The sequence below is a fragment of the Xenia sp. Carnegie-2017 genome, unplaced genomic scaffold, assembly GCF_021976095.1.
Source record: "Xenia sp. Carnegie-2017 unplaced genomic scaffold, XeniaSp_v1 HiC_scaffold_3, whole genome shotgun sequence".
NCBI lineage: Eukaryota > Metazoa > Cnidaria > Anthozoa > Malacalcyonacea > Xeniidae > Xenia > Xenia sp. Carnegie-2017.
The window spans coordinates 186,229-204,716 of NW_025813493.1; the positions used below are offsets into that span (position 1 = coordinate 186,229).

At 34.9% G+C, this 18,488-nt stretch overlaps 1 long non-coding RNA gene and 1 pseudogene across 1 annotated transcript; one reads left to right on the top strand and one right to left on the bottom strand.

Moving 5' to 3' along the window:
- Positions 1–12,274: 12,274 nt before the first annotated feature.
- On the bottom strand, positions 12,275–16,861 carry LOC124454772 (annotated as a pseudogene).
- Positions 16,862–17,676: 815 nt separating this feature from the next.
- LOC124454269 lies at positions 17,677–18,473 on the top strand. The gene is made up of 3 exons (XR_006951373.1): positions 17,677–17,753; positions 18,139–18,345; positions 18,414–18,473. It is a non-coding gene; the product is annotated as an uncharacterized LOC124454269 (long non-coding RNA).
- Positions 18,474–18,488: the final 15 nt, after the last annotated feature.

Consider the following 18,488-nt stretch of genomic DNA (forward strand, 5'->3'; position numbering starts at 1 on the left):
AATTAAATTTATGTCTCAAAATACAAAACTCTCATTTTGAGCTTCCATTGCTGGCAATACTGATGTAATTCACAAAATGAAACATTTCATTTGATAATTCCATTTGTGTTGGGAAATCCATTTTAACATTATTTAATGCACATCATGGATCATGGTGCAATGTTAAAGACTAACTGCAATGTCTAATTCTTTCAACACCACGAAGAGAAAAAAGTCGGGTGCTGAGTATCGGAGATTAAAGAAAGCTAGACAAGAAGAATTTTCAAAACTTGAGGGAGTTTTGCTTGATTACTTGAAACCTATACAAAATTACCCACCATGCATTTTATTACAAACAACAGAGGCGTTATAATTAAAACTCAGGGAAACGCCGAGCATAAGTAAAGACCTTAAACAAGTGCATGCGCAAGAAAAATCTGAGTTGATAGATGTAAAAGATCAAGATGAGCATACTTTCAAATCAATCAAAAGCAATGATTCTGTTGGTGAATGCCTTGATATTTGACAGCTTTGTTAATTCAAATGAACATAACGAAGGCAAAGGCATCTCGGAATCTGCTGAAAATGAATTGAATTGAAATATTTCTATTGATATGAAAGAAAACACGTTTGACCCTGGGACAGTTGTTGGTTGTGTTGCTATTGATGTCATTACTCTTTTTGACTTTCTCGAAAAACGGCACGTTCTCTTTAATAACTCTCATAAAGTACACAAATTGTTTTAATTGGTTCAAAATAATGAAAACCTCAAAATTTTTTCAATTAAACGTCTTCATACAGTTCGATGGAATGCAAGAGAATTTTGTCTAAACGTATTTCTTTTAAGGTTCGAGTGCATCATGTGAGTGCTCGAAAAGTGGATGAGGAAAGATCGTTCACTGAAAGTCAGCGAGGAACAGCAAATGGATTGCAAGCAGCTTCTCAGACAAAGCAATTTGTTGCGACTGCCTGTCTTTTCCAAGAAATTTTTGGAATGACTGGGCCTTTAAGAAGATATCTACTAGTCGTAAATGCTGACTTTGGAAAAGAAATGGATATGGTTGATAGCTCAATTTCTCGAATTCAAATCATACGTAACAAACCAGGAAAAATCATTGAAATGACCAATTCTTTTGCCTTAAATGTCAAATGGAGGTCTACACGACCTCGTCGTCGACGACCAATGGACAGAGAACAAGCCAGAGATGATTTGGCAGATTCTTTAAAAGCACAATTGAGGCGAGACACATTCGCACCTAATCAATTTGACTAGCTCTCGAGCAAGTACAAGACACCTCACGATCTTCAATCTGCAGTGAAAGCCTTTTCTGATGTGTATAAGTTAGATTCCCAAAGATGCGCTACTGAACTGTTAAGCTTTGCAGCACATTTAAAAAATTTCACTGTTCTCAGTTTACAACTCAATGTGACTATAATCATAATGAGCAGAGCTTTGAAACTATTGAGGATGGTGATGGTGATGATGATGATGAAAATCACTCTGATACTGACATAAGTAAGCATTCGAATAATGCGTCGATTACAGAGAAGGCAAAAACTCCGTCATTCTTAGATGCCTTGAAGCTGCTTTGTTTTCCAAAGTACCATTTAGTCGACGCATACCCAACATTATGCAAGTTTATTCAATTGCAGTGGCCATACCCATTAGCTCAGCAACTGCTGAACGTTCTTTTACTTTGCTGAAGAGAGTAAAAACGAGGATTCGATCTATGATGGTACAGGAACGCCTGAAATCATTGCTTCTAATGGAAGTTGAAAGGGAAACTCTCTTTCCTATCGACAAAGATAGAATCATAACTTTACTTGGGAAAACCTCCCCAACGCTTGCAAAGGCATTAATACGAATATATTTTTCTATAAAAAACAAATAACGTAACAGACATATACTTGCTTGATGATACTTAGTTTTTAAGTTCCTTTCTTTTTTATGAAGATTCATGTTTGTGTTTTATAAAATGAAAATAACTAAAATACTTGAAAATAGCCATAAGAAAAGGTGAAAGGAGCGCAAAATTTGTGTTGGCAACCACACTAAAAACTATGCCACCACGCCACTGCTGTGGCTAGCATGTCCATTTGACGTATGTTTAAATTATTTTTTGGAGCAACACAAAGTATAGAAATAGGTACAATTGCCAAATTTGTAGACATTATCTTGTGGTTATAAAAGACGCTTTTGACGTCAAGTAAAATGTGACAAATGTTTTAAATCAAGTCACAGACAAAAGTACACAAGATGCAACAATGCAAAGTATCATGATTTGTACGTTAGCTAAAGCCAATGAACTAATTCATGTTCAGGATAATAGCGCAGATGAAAAAATGTTAACCAAGCAGCAGATGACGATTACAAACATTCAACAGCGTTAATTAAGTCCCTTCGCAAAAACAAATCCATTCCTTCAGAATATCCTACGAAATTACTAGCAAATAAATTTTATCCCTGCGATTTGATCCCGAGCTGTACAAAAAAAACTCGCGAATCTTTTATGAACACAGAAACAATCAGTGTGTGTGCTTCACTTGTAGATATTTCAAAATATTTATTCGTATGTTTTTTATATTTTGAAGAAACCAAAAACATTTTCTAAATATGGAAATCTGAAAATAACAGTAATGACATAGTGGGAATTGTATACAGCCAATCAGAAGCTTAACTCCTCTCTTCTTGACCAAATTCACACAGATCAAAAGCAACAAGTAAAAAGCAATCAGCAATATCTTCTAGTTTTTGTTGAGAACATCGTGTTTGCTGCAAAGCAAACATTGTCATAAGAGGACATTCAGAGGAAAGAAAAAAATCTCAGACATTAACTGAGGGTGACTTCTTGAGTCACCACACTTAAGATGCAAAGATATACCATGATTGAAACAAAGGATTCAAAGTCAAATGAAAGAGCACGCAAAACATGCATCAACAAACGCTCTGAATGAAGTCATTGGGATAGTTTCGGATATAATACTGAAGAGAATAACTAATGGCAAACAGTAGTTAGTACAGCTTGTAGCAGAACAGACCACATATCATTATGTGTAAGATTCCTTTTTAAGGTGAGACAAAGGAAACGTTTCCTAGTTATTATGCAACTCTATCAATCAAGAGAAACATCTGTATGAACTTCATAATTTAAGTCATTTATCACCAACTCTGGCTTGAAAGTAGAATAAATTGTGGAAAAGTGTTTTGATGGTGCTGCAAACATGAACGGTGTAAACATAGGACTAGTAACGCGCATGAAAGAATATTCTTCACATTTCTCGATTCTTGGTTTCTTTTTTTTTTGCTTGTAAAATGATTCCTGCTCAGTAATTTTTACAATATGCTGATGTACGTATTTTAGAAACAAATGGCTGGAAACATAATCTTTTATAGATGAGATTTTGTCGGGAAACAGTCTCTTCTATAAGTCTATATTTGAATCATTTCATGATGATCCTTTATCCATGCAATTCATTTTGCACTTTGTTCTTGTTAGTCTATGATTCTTAAATAAATGGCTTGAAGAGGAAATTCTAGAGGAAAATTGCATTGAACTTGATCTTGTTTTTGACTTTTTGGAAACAAATAACATAAATGTGATCCAATGTCAACGAGCAGCAACTTAAGAAAAAGACTGAATTTTATACATAGCTAATAAAGAACATGGGAATTTCTCTAAGACAATGTGAGCAGCTGTAAAGAATACATCGCAATTGTGATGACTAAATACTGGTGACTATTCTAGGCACGTAGCCAGAACGATAATTGGGGTGGGGGCTCATATTCATAGATATGACATGCTGTATTAGTTTCTTATAAAATCCATTGTTCTTTTCCTGATTAAAAAATGAATATATGAATATGCCACCCACCTTAATTATCGTTAAAGCTATGGGCCTGGACTGTTCTCACAAACTATTTACCTCTAAACTCCGTAATAAATAAGTTGGGCTCTTAAAGTTACTACTAAGCTAGAATATATGTCGGATGTAAAAGTCATCTAATAGCTGTAGCCTATAAAAGGCCCATTCATTGGTCATGTTTTGATACTAATATATTTGCAAAATACAAATTACCAAAAATACTCTTTAAAATTTTCAATTTCACATATCTATTTGTAAAAGGCCCTAGAACTTTTCTAAATCACTGCATAATAAACTACAACCAAAATAACCATGTTTAAGCTGCAGAGAATGCGTCATGTTAATTGGACATTCTAATTTTATCATTATGTCTAATGAACATGACACATTATTATTAACAGAAACAGCTCTACTACACAAGTTATACAGAACTAAACCTTAAAATTATATAACAAAAATAGTCTTCATCATGATTTATGATCCTGGATAAACTTGATAACAAAACATATACTGAGTACATCAGACAGAACTAACGACAACACCGCGAACAAAAAGACACATACAAAAACATGCAACTGCCGACAAAAACAAAACTGCCCACTTAACGGAAACTGCCTGCAGTCATCCGTCGTTTACCAAGCTACTGTCAAACGCAAGGACAATAACACAACTCAGACGTACATTGGACTTACAGAAAACGAATGTAAGACTAGACATTGAAATCACACTGCCTCTTTCTGCCACAAAAAACTACGAAACTCTACCAAACTTAGTAAATACATTCGTACCCTTAAAGACAGCAATATCGACCACGACATCTCATGGAACATCATCACACACAGCAACCCATACAGCAGCACTAGTAAAAGATGCAACCTTTGCCTCAAAGAAAAATTCTTCATCCTCTACCAACCATCCAGATCATCCCTCAATAAACGCAACGAACTTGTTTCCTCTTGTCGCCATGAATCCAAAAAACTCCTATGTAATTTGTAACAATACACATTAATTAACACGCTAAATTCCGTTATCTAACTTGTAACGATACACCTTGATTAATACAATAACTTCCGTCATCTTGTATATATATTTTAAGCATTTTATTCATTAAATCCCCTGAAGAGTGAGCAATCTCGAAACAGGCCTGTCGGGATGAATCTGTAGTTTTGTGATTTTTCTCAACAACACTACCCATATTTACGCTCTGCTCTCGGGCATCGAGCACTGTTTTATACGGACAATCATCAAATATAAACTTCCTATGTATATATATATATAAGTTTGAAAATTTGTAATCCAGGCATTTAATACATAAAAGATATAAGATAAATTCTGATGAAGGCTCGAAGCAACGAGTCGAAAGCTCAATAAAAATCACCTAAAAATCAGGAGAAACTTTTATCTTTTATGTATATATATATATATATATTTGAAAAATGACATTTAAATTTTAAATAGTATTTCTTCATAGTTAAAATTATTTACAAATTATGGGAAGACGACATAGGAGAGGAAGACGACATAGAAAAGAAAGACGACAAAAAGGAGGGTTTATTAAGTTTTCTAGATTCGCAATACGCTTAAATCAGGATTTAAAAAACCATAAGTAAAAAAACGTTTAGCGTTAAAGTCTGCAAAAGCTGTAAGAGCTTTAGCAAAATTTGGAGCACTGGGTTCTAAAGCAAAAAAATTTGTAAATTCGCCTTTAATGGATAAAGCATTTAATATTTCATTTGAACTACATTTTCAATGTCTAACACGTCCATTATGTCAGATTCCACTGACATGAGCATCAAACGTTGTTGCCTTTTTGTGTTCATCGTCGATCTCAACCGAGATTTTTTAAAATATGGAGTCTCTTTCTGCACTGCCAGAGAGCATTAGAGCAATTTTCATCAATTTTATGTTTGAACCATAGCATTAAGGCTCTTTATTTAACACTGTAAACAGATTAACAAAAGTGGCTCTGTGTTTTTCAGATTCATCTTTTTTTAGCAGGCAAGTTAACAGTAAGAAAACTTTCAAAGAAAATATTTCGTTTTGAATTGAATCGATATCGAGAACTTTCTGGAACCATTTAACTGCCACCAGAATTTTGTTCCATGCCTCTGGATTTCCAAGTCAAAATGATGCATAAACTGTAGACCCTACAAGAGTTAGTCGTTCTTTGCGATGAAACGGCTTCCAGTAGAAGCAGTCATAATGTTGAGTCGAGACTGAAAGAATTCTTTTCAACAAACAAAATGAGCAATGCAATTCTCAGGTGGTACAGAAGGAGATAAAGCCAGAGAGTTTTCACCGTACAGATATATGTACAGCAGTCTCAGGATTTTTATCAATTCGTCGAGGATTTTTATGTACACTTTTTTTTATTTTTGTTGATTAATGAAGGGGCGACTTTTAAAAGCTGTATGTTTTGCACTCATAGCCTGGAATAAAATCTTCAAAAAGAAATACAAAAAATACATCCAATGCTAGAATAAACTCGAAATCGTAACGTTTTGGAGTAATCCTTTCGCTTCAGCAACAATATTTGCTTTCTTTTCAATTTTTCAAAATGCAACTACGGCTTTTATAGTGTGGTGGAACGCCTTGATGCTATCTGCACAGCAGGCTCATCTGCTTATAATAATTTTTTCAATGAATACACTCGCTTCCCACTTCTTCACCAGAAGCTTCATTTACGTTCGTTTGTTGCTCTGAATAAATTGCATGCCGTTTAGGTTTCAATGAACATGTATTCATTTGAATACAAATGAATACACGTTGTAATGTCCCTAAGAAATATTTTGCTATTCGATTTCGATTCATTGTGTCTACAACGACGAAGTTTAGCACATGGCAATAGAAGTGAGTAAAAAGAGATGATGGTGGAAGTTCTTTAATTCGTTCTTGTAACCCAGTATGAATTCCTGAAACATTGCATGCCCCATCATAGCACTGTCCACGCCAATTTGATATGTCCATTCCATGTTCTTTTACTTTATTACACACAGTATTGAAAACACTTTCTGCAGTGGTTTCCCTTACTGCTCTAATTCCCAAGATTCGTTCCTCCACTCTTCCATTCTAAACATAACGGACAAGCAGGGATAACTTCTTTCTTTTACAGTTATCAGGAGTTTTATCTGTGATAATTGAAAACAGTTTGGATTTTTTAGCCCTATAAGAAAAATTTTCTCTCAAAAACAGCAGAACTAACAACTTAACTTCCGATTGGTTGAACTAAGTGTGAACGAATGCTTTCAAAAACATGTCAAAAACATGTCAAAAACAGATTAAGATCTAAAATGATGCGGCAACAATTGAATTCGTTAATGATTAATAACTCGTGTAAGGTTTGGTATCATAGGAAAAGGTGAAAATAATTGTTATTCACCCGAGTCTTTCAATAGGTTTGGTGGCTCATCTAAGTTTCCTTATTACAAACGTAAACGTCAAATTAACAGCCGTGGGAATTATGCCTATTAATAAAAGGAAAGGCATATAGAGAAGTAAAATCAATGGGATACGGTTTTTTTCTTAATTATACAACGGTTGTTTTCGTGTTCAGCTATCTTTATATTTTGCATTTGCTTTATGCAGTTATTCAAACTAGCTAAATACATACTTTAATTGTATTAAGCTTTATTCTGTTATCCAATTTCCTTCATGTTGCTTTACTTTATTCCAGCGTAATGCATAGCAAACTTTTGTCAAACTTTATAGAAAGCCATTTATCAAAGGCTCTAATTGCATTTTTTTAAAAGTGGACAAAATGTAAGAAGTATTTCTTAATTATAGTTGTGTGTTAAATATGGGTGATAAAATTTCAATTTGTTTTTATCTAATTTAATGCAAATAATTGTGACCGTGGTAGCCATGCACTTATAAAAACATAAAAATTAGTGGATGGAAAACAACAAGGTAAACACCTTTATTCTTCCCCAATACATCTTTGTGAATCGTTATAAAATTTGAAATAAAAAATTCAGCAGCCGAATATAGTAGAAGCCTTACGTTACTTGTGTTTATATTTCATGCCTTTTCAAAAAGATTTTGAGACTTCTGGGATTTTTTTACTTCATTGTGACGATGAATGAAACTCAAAGATTACTTAGAAAAATTTTTTAACTGATTTGACATAAATTTGTTATTTTAATTTTCGTTTCTATATATGGTCACTAAAATCACGAAGTCGTCACGAAACCATGGACGCTATAATTAAGCAAGCGGTAAAAGATCAATTAAGTTATATGGAAAAGGGAAAATACGGCAAAAAGTACAAATAAACTCTCGATTTGGACAAACTTCTCAAGCAGAATGTAGAAGGAGCGAGCTCAAATAGGACGGTAAATCGTCTTTCTGGGCTATTTGCTCGTATAAGAAATGGGAATTCTGATCACCATTCGAACGGAGTGAAGAAGAAAAAGTCTGTTGTAAAAGAGCACAGGATCCAGGTACAATGGCATCAATATGACACTGTAAGTACCATGTATCTTCAAATTTGCCAAAAAAAATGGTGGTAGTAATAACTTTGTTCGATATCTCTCTTCTGATCCACCAACTTTGAAAAAAGTTATTGAAAGAACATGCAGATTATAGTTTATTGGTGGAAAAAAAACTAGATTTGCTGGCCAACTGGAAAACTTGAGAAAGATATCAACCAATAATTGTGGAGAAATGTTTCTTACTTTTCCTTGTAAAGGAATTATAGCTGATTTTCTTAATGCAAATGTATGTACGCATCATCAACATTTTTTTTTGTCTGAGAACTTAAACTAATAAAGATGATAAAGCTGATGCTTTAATCGAACACTCCTTACTTCTTAATAAATGATGTTGAATTAAAACGAACTATAGATTGTTGCTAAGTTAAATTTATTTGAAGATGAAACTCCTTCACTGTCATATTCATGGTGAATTTGAGTGAAAATAGCTTAGACCAAGAAATGAAAACACAAGCAAAGCCTTCTATTGGGATCCCAATAGAGGATTCTGGATTAAAGGAGCTAATCAATGTAATACGTTGTTTGTCCGTCATTTTGTTTTGTTTATTGCCAGACTCTGTACGTTCAATAATTTTTATTGCATAAAATCAGTGATATTCTTTAAAAAAAACAATGGTCCAAAGAACAGAATGAACGGTACTATGAAAAAACCAAATGAAAAAGCAGTGATTAGCAAAAGATACAAAATTATATTTCTCTCATAACACTCAAACAAAAAGAAAATTTAAAAATGCCTTAAAAATAATGACTTTCTTACAAATAATAAAAAGTCTCTAATGTTCAATTTGCTGTTTTCTCAGATAGCTTTTAGTCTGGAAGTTTCTTTACGCATCTTTCGTTAAGCATGGCAGCTACATGCTCACTTACAGCTGTACCTGACGCTTCTTATCCCAAATTAGTCTTGAAAGAAGAACTGGAAATGAGAGAAGTAAGCTTTAATCATCTATCAGTTTAAAGCTAACACTGAAGGCAACGATTTACTTAAAGGAAAAGGGCAATATATTTTTTTAACAAGCCTGATGAACAAGGAGAAAGTCTTTTTCTTGATAATGTTACATTACTTTTCAGCCATCTTTAAACGTAGTGCGTATGCAAATTTATACGACATTATTATGCATAACGTCAAAACCTGGTAAAAAAAGTTGCCGAAAGATTAGTAGTTTGAACATTTATAATCATGTATTTCCGGTGTATGGCTGCAACAGTGATAGTAAAAAAGACAAAAGAACGGAATACATTTCTTTTTTATTTCCTAAACCAAAAAAAAACAAGGAGGAGAGCAAAAGGCTAAATATCTGGATAGAGTTCTGCAAGTGTAAAAAATTTCGCCCATCAAACTGTACTTCTTGTGCTCTCTAAATCTTGCCCCCGATGCATTTCTTCCCGGACATTCTTTAGATTTTTTAATTTTGTCGGTAAACGAAAGATAATGTAAAACCTGATGCTGTGCCAACTGAAAATAAACCACTTAACACGCAAGGAAATGACTAATCAGAAGCAAAGACATCAGCTGGTTCTCTTTCGCGAAAAAAAGTGAAAACTTTATAATCATGTGTTGTCTTTATGAGCTTAAAAACAATAAGATACGAGCATTTACTTTGATTTTGGTATTGTTTGAAAGAGGGAAACCAGTAAAAATTTCAAGTTTTTACTTCAGGAGATTGAAAGGACGAGCCTAGAGAGGCTGGCGTGGGCTTTTCCATTCGTACAGCTCTTGTAAGCAAGCTTCTAACACTCCCGAAGGGAATCAGTGATAGACTCATGACCCTGCGCACCCCGCTGGCTGGCAACACCCACCTGACAGTCATCAGCGCCTACGCCCCAACGATGATGTATGCTGACGAGGAGAAGGAAGCTTTCTACCAGCTTCTCGGCGACACCCTCCACGCAACTCCGGGAGATGATAAGGTACTCCTGTTAGGCGACTTCAACGCCCGCGTTGGGAGAGACAACACTGCATGGCCATCCGCAATGGGTTCCCACGGCATGGGAAAGGTGAACTCCAACGGACTCCTTCTGCTGACTCTATGCTCCGAGGAAGAGCTGACCATCACCAACACGCTCTTCGAGCAGCTAGAGACCCACAAAGCCACCTGGTTGCACCCCCGCTCTAAACATTGGCACCTGATTGACTTCGTCATCACGAGACCCCGCGACATCAGCGACATCCTGGTAACCCGAGCAATGAGAGCAGCAGACTGCTGGTCAGATCATGTTATGCTGCGTTGCAAAGCATCCTTCAGGATGGCAGACAAGCACAGGAAACAACCCAACAGCGTGAAGAAAAAGCTTGATGTGAACAAGCTGAACAGCCCGCAAGTTCAACAAGCTCTCAGTGACACCCTTTCCCAGAACCTGCAACAGGCAGCACATGCTGAAGGCAGTCCCAACTCAGAAGGGGCAATATTCAAAGACACAGTCTACAGCACTGCCGAAACGGTCCTTGGACACCCCAAGAAAAAGCATCAAGTCTGGTTTGACGACAACAACCAGGAGATTCTCGACATCCTGGCAAGGAAAAGAGCAGCCCATGGAGCCTGGCTGAGTGACAAGTCCTCAGTGCCTAAGCACGAACACTTCAAGAAGCTGAGAAGCGAAGCCCAGGTCAAGATTAGACAGATGAAGGATGCTTGGTGGGAGGCAAAAGCAGAAGAACTCCAGAGCTATGTCGATCAATACGCCACGAATCTATTCTTCAGCGGCCTGAAGTCAGTTTATGGACCTTCCCCCTGCTAACAGAAAAGGCGCTTATCCTTGAGCGTTGACAGCCCACTTCAGCCAGCAAGAAAACAGGCCATCCTTCATTGACGAGCAGACACTCCAAGACCTGCCACAGCGATCTCTGATTCCCACCCTCAATGAGATACCAACGAGAGAGGAGACACTAAAGGCCATCAGCCAGCTTCAGACTGGTAAAGCTCCAGGGCCAGACGGAATACCTCCTAAAATCTACAAGGTGGGAAGTGAGGCTATCGCTGACCGGCTGATCAGTCTGTTTCATAACTTTTGGGAAAAGAGAGATCTGCCTCAAGACTTCAAAGACGCAAACATCATACACCTGTATAAGAACAAGGGCCAGAAGGCTGCTTGCGACAATCACAGAGGCCTATCCCTCGTAAGCATTGCAGGGAAAATCCTGGCACGTGTCCTGCTGAACAGGATTAGAGCAGCTTAATGCCAAACGCCAGGCCAGGAAGTACAGGAGAGCAAACCCTGCTGCTGCCGTAGCCTGCCCGGTGTGTGGAAGAATCTGCGCATCGGACTTCGGGCTACGCTCACATATGAGGTGCGACTGACGTCATTCTCACTTCGCGACGGACTTCCATTAATTAATTAATAGACCGTACGTCCTGTCTCCCAAGTGCAGGAATTACCACTTTAATATGATGATAGCCGGGAGAGCACAATGTATATACACTTTGTAGATATATATATATATATATATACCCGGCTATCACCATATTAAAATGGATGTACGGTTACCCATTGTTTGTATTGTATTGTAGAGTCACCCCAGTGCTCAAATCTATAAAGGTGAGCTTTGCATATCGCGAACACGGTGAACGTCTCCATATGAGACTCTCTACACAATCCGACAGTGCTAAAACAACGCACGCGCAGTGAGCATAATATACAAAGTGTATATACAATGTGCCCTCCCGGCTATCACCAAATCTGTTTGTCTTCCTTTACTTATTCGTTTTAATTGATACACTGTCTCTGTATATTGTCCAAATGATCTTCAGTTCGAAACTCTTAGTAATCAATAACATTTTCCACAATAAAGTTGTATGCGCTCTTAAGTAAACAGCACTTGGTTTATATCAAATAACAGACTGTGTCAAACTGTGTTTTGATAGAAACCAAAATTAAGCAAGAAAAATAAATTGACAAAACCGACACAACATAGAACGTAAAAATTTTACAAAAGTTTTGTAGAATTACGACAGCTCCTAAGCAATAAATAAGACATTTGTCCATTTTTCAAACATCGAAATTTACCTCATTTGCTTTGTTCAATATACATTACTATTCCTTGCACATTTCTTTAAACTTAGCTACAATGTGGCTAAGCTATCTACCAAGCTTTGTTTCTTAGATATAAAAACAAATTTCGTAATTCAGTGATAAGGTGCTTACCTCATCTGGAAAAATCATAGTTAATTTGTTCATAATCGTTACCACAACAGCAGCTTGATGCTTTGTTGCCAAGCTGTCCATGATTTTTTTTAAGTTGGTCACTCCTTTCTGTTTTGGAGGAGGCTGCCTCATTAAGGACGGAGAGTTTGGGTGAAATCCATATGTCTCCATTTTAGAAAAGTTTACTGCTGCATGCTGACAAGAACAGGTAAAAATAATAATTGTTATAAACTGGATTAATTTTTTACGATTTTTAAAAGACTGTGGAACATTTTTATCCACGTTATCACTTCCAGCAGGATAACCATTTTTATGAAGATCACGAATCCATTCTTGAATTTCACTGTCCTGTTAAAAAAGTTTTTATAAAAGTTTAGTAAAATGTGTCTTTGTATCTATTTTGCGTTAAGAAGTATGTTTCAAGACTTAAAGGAGAAAAAAAGAGTTTTCTTTAGATTAATACTATAATTAGAAATGAGCCTAAAGATTTTATTTTTTTACTTCATGTCGACGCAGCGATGTTGTTTGAACTGCAAACCTTTTTAAAAACGTTACCTTGTATTCAAGAAGAGAGAAATTTTCACAATTTCTTAATTGCCAGAAACATTTATCAAATTGTTTTTAAAAGTGATTAAATTCTTTAATAAAACAGAAGTTACAAGCGGAGAAATAAACTCGTTCATTTACAAAGGAAAAATATATTCCTGCAACTTATGAGAAATAATTTAAAATATTAATTTCGTTGCTTTTTGTGACTGAGTGTAATTTGGCGTATTGTAAGTCAATGCAACCTGCCTGAAAGTTTCATACAATTGTTTGTTTTTAAAAAACTTGGGAAAATATAGCTATGTCTTGTGTCTCATGTTTTCTAAAATGCATTTGCATTACTTTACGTAGCTTTGCATGATTTTGAAAATTAGCTCCATTAGAAGAAATTTGCAAAACAAACCTTTTTAACGTCATCATCTTTCTTGTAATATATGTTTATGATGTCACTAACAAACACTTTAATGGCATTCCATAGTAAAACTTTCGAAGATCCTTCACACCTCTTTTCTCGAAAACATTTTCCAAATCAAAACTGTCAAAGGTCAAGCTTCTGTAGTGTTCTTGCATCAACTTAATATGACCACCACCACCAATACTAAGCACTTTATCTGCAAGACCACCTTCAGGAATCAGTGTTTTACGTCCCAGCGTGTTGATTGCCATGATTCCTTTTGTGTGAGGGAGTAACAATTTCCACACGGGATGAACTGATGGGAGCTTTCTCTACGCTGAAACAGCTGGTGCCTCCATAATTAAATGACAACGTAGCAAATGAGATATCATCTTAAATTAAAAAAGATTGCCTAACATTAAATCAAGACAATAACAATGGCTTTTCTATAGTAAATAAATAACGGTTGCCTTCTTCGCAATCTTCCACAATAATAGAGTATCTTCTTTCATGCTACTATTTTGCTATGATACATTTGCTTTTCACTTTTAATTAATGAATTATAAAGACGTGTCTACCCAACGAAAAAAGTCATAAAATAATATGAATAATATGCTATATGTCCCTGTTCACCACGATAACATAAAAAGATTGTAACGACTTTTATCATCATGTACATGAGGACAGCCTTTACCAATGTCATTTTATCGCTTCAGTGGTAGAAGCTTTTAATTTTTGTTTCATAGACAGTCAGACCACTTTGTATCCTGTTTTCCTTAAGTGCACATAACAGGACCTTTAACAAATTGAACAAAACTACTCTGAAAGTATTTATCGTAAACTGCTCTGAAGTATTTGGTAGTAAAAATGTCTTGTTTCACATCCGTCTTTATTGCATTGTTTTTTTGTTGAAGAATAGTACGGAACATGACTGTTTATAAATTTCCTAGGAGTCAGACTCCTTAGAGCACACAGAGATGTGTACCAAATAGAGTGTACATTGCAACGTTAAGCTTTTCATTTGGATTATTTTTAATTCAACTTGTCAGTTATAAAAAGTATTGATATAATTCAACTTTATTGAACAAAGCTACATGCACATCACCTGGCGAAGCTACAGGTGCTTTAAAACATTGGGCATTTGTATAAATTAAGTGAATTATTAATAGTGATGATAAAACAAATGTTACATACTTGATAATATTGTGTGTCAGCTCAACGAAGCCACAATTTTGCCATTAGCCAATCCTATTGAGTATCTTCTGAGAGATACCATATTGGATTGTCATCGGAAACCTGTTGATCCAACTGGATAGCAATGGGTACCAAGTCATCATTCTTTCTAAGATAAAATAAACCTAATGGTGCTGTCCGGTAGCGCTTTTCACCAGGTTTGTCCATCATTGGAATACCCTCAAGAATCTTGTAATCAACAATATAGATAAGCCCGTCCTTTATATGAAATAAAAAAAAATTTCATGATATTTTAATATTTTTGCAGTTAATGCGGTCTTCCTTAAAACTGTACATAGCACAACTGCAAAACACAATTTCTGAAAAAACGTACATGCAAAACACAACATAAGTAATAGCTCAGCAATTCACAAACTTTTCAAAGTTTTTAAAATCATAGCGAGAGATGTGCCAGGTGGAGATTAATTATCTTTATAATTATGATATCCCAACATAAGAATTTTCCTTAAACCATTACGCAAAAACGTTATAAATGATTTTTTTTATTTTTGACGTTTCGTCTTTAATTTAAGTTATGTTCAAACATGAAAATATGTTAACTTAGGAACAAATCGTCATCGAGAAAAAAAACTTTTATTTTTAATTGATATGCATAAAGGCAATTTTAAACTTATTTGTTATATTTTAAAATTCAAATTACCGCACTTACGCAAAAAAATATAGAAAGTTGTGAAATAATTAAAACTTCGAAAAAAATATTTGAGCACGGGTGTATCGTTAGACGTTTGTAGATGTAGATCGTGCAGGTTACTAAAGTCCTGAGAAAGAGTGACGTTTACTATCGTTTTGACAACATTATAGCGGTAGTCATCTAATGAAAAATCGATGAAGTCATCAAATAAATGATGATAATGCAGAGAGATTTTCAACAACCAACAAATACTTTTTTTGCGTATTTTGCTACGGTAATATGCTTTGAACTTTTAATGGTGCAAAACCAATGACATGTTTACGGTTTAGGTTGTACTAAGCGTTGAAGTGTTCGTTAAAAAGGAAGTAAATTACTAATGCAAAAAAAGAGTACAAAGATGATCAATTATAAAACATATATACGACTGCTTTTAGTGAGATACTGTCGTGATTTTACAGATCTCCAAAAATTTGATGAAAATATTTTGCGGGCAAAAGAGCTAATAGCCAAAAGGGATTGTTCAAGAAAATAAAAAAATTAATTTTGCAAGTTTTAAATTTTTGTTCTATGCAATGGTAAATAGCTACATGTATTTCTTTTTTAATGATCAATTTTGGATTTTTAATGCAAAAGGGAATTTTTACTAAATTTTCTTTTTGCATGCGTGAAAGAACTCACAATCCTTTACGTGGATTTAGTCATTCATATTAAATAAAAGGGAGAAACTGGAAAATTTATAAAGAAACCGATGGAGGGCTTGATAAATGATTAAATAATATCTGCTTTCTACAGATTCTGCAATGATTCAAAGTTGTTGTAAAGCTAATTTTATTACTTTCTCAGTTTAACTTTAGTTTCGTGAAACAGACTGATGCAAATTTGATAAGTAATAATAAACCCCTAAAGTCTTAATTGAAAAGAACACGTCACCTTTATGGCTTTCTTCAGGGTATATCCACGATCCAATAACTTTTCCACCTTTTCACTTTGCACAGGAAAGTTTTTAGGAAGCTCATGACATCTTTGTATAACTTCTGGATTAGAGCCGTTTAAAAATTGTGCTCCAAACCAAACGTCATCTCTCCAATATTCAGCTGCATTAGGAAGACCACTGTCAATTGCAGGAGTTATAAATTTTTGATAGTCTTCTAACGAGTCCCACGCCTCAAAAACCTTAAAAAAATGTGCAAAGCCCCGAATTTGAAAAACTTACAAAGCAACGGAGAACAAGGAAAGAAGATCTGAACCAGCAAACTGCACGTCTAAAGGCAAATTTTTTGGACTTTCGTCTTCTACGGCAACAAATCCCGGTAGATCTTTTATATAATCAGGATTATTTCCCCATTTGTAGATATTCCTATTTTTCTGAACCTCTATTTTTCGTTGCTGTTTGACCACTTCGACATTGTTAGGAGAATTGGGCAAAATGACTGAAATTCATAAAGCATTTTGCAATGCATTAGCTATCTCTGTAATTAATAAAGGAATAAAATGGCCATTAAATACATTTTATATTAGTGAATACCAAAATACAAATGATGTACAGCATAATTTTGTAAGCATTATTTTGTTTAAAAAACAAGATTTTCGGAATAGTAACATACATTAAAAATTTTCTTAATTCTGATTGGTTTGGAGCAGGGCAATTCATCATCAATATCAGGGCAAAAAGAAAGAAACAGATTGAAAAAAAAAAGAAAAGATATTTATTATAGAAAAGTGCTCCTAATTAGTAAGTCTAGCAAATAAGTGATCCAAAAGAGCCAATCAGAACACAAAAATTTAAAGGCAGGAATGTTAAATTTTTATAAACAAAGCATATACAATCTCCCGCGTCAGTTTTAAATAGATTTTCTTTGGTAACCGAGTTTACACTTTACTAATTGAAAGACTTTCTTCACAAAAACGTAAGCATTGCTAAAAATTCAATGTTCTAGCATCATTTTTGGGAGCTATGGTGTTCTAAAAAGTAATATCTGAAAGAATTAAAAAGTAGTTGATATTAATAATTTGCCGTAGCTGCGTATGCTTGAAAAATAGTATAGAATAACTTTCATGTATATTTTTAGGTAATGAGTAGCCAATAGCGTATTTTCTTGTACAATCTGAAAAACAAGGACCAGAGAGTTTTTCAAAAACTTTAAATTTTTTCCTTATGTTTTCTATTTTTTACAACATCATTTACGACAACGAAGTGTTTCTGTAAATATGATAAATATGATGAACACATGAACAGAAATCAAGAGCGTCATCAGCTCCTTGTCAAAATATTCATAATTACAACTGATGTTTTGTTCACAGGGTGATCGCTCAAGCACTATGACAGACATGAGCATGAGTTCAAACATTAATCCTCGTATATCGTTACTTCGAAGTTCGAAGCGAAGCTCAACAGCTGATGCCATCTTTGAAAAAGAATTCAAAAAAAACAGCAAAAAATACAACGCATTGAAATGTTAGTGTAACTGCTCATTATTCTTCAATTTTTTTCATAATGTTGCTATAAATGTGCTTGCCATCCTGTAATCTGCTACAGAAATGTATGTGTCATCATTAGATCTGTCTTGAATACATCTCTTTTCTCACGTGATCAGTTATATATACACATCAGTATGCAGAACTGTATCGAGTCACGTGATCGTAGACATGCTTCCAAGCCACATCCCATAGTCAACCATACAGAAATGTATGCTATACTGTTTTAAATTGAGAGATTTATCTATCTAGAAAATCTTGTGATCACCTCACAAGACATCTGTGCTATCATGTAATTAGCCATAGAATATACATCGTAGAATTTACATAGAAGAACCGAGCTCACTCTTATTTTTTCTATTCAGTTATTTCTTACACTGTCCGCGTGCTCACTTCAGAGGAAAAAGGAAGTGGGACCGAGGCAAATGTTTACATCGTTATAATTGGTACTGAGGCGTGTACAGAAAAGATTGACCTCGAACTTGTTCAAAAGACAGGATTTGAACCTGGTACTGCTGAAACTTTCTCAATAGAAGGCGTCGACGTTGGTGATATTAGAAAAATTGAAATTGGTAAGTGGAAGCATATTTATATACATATTCAATAAATTACTCAGTAATGAAAAATGTATAATGATTAGGTCATAATGGGTTTTTGGCCAAAGATGCTTGGTATCTCAAAGAAGTGGATATTGATGTTCCAAAACGTGGCAAGT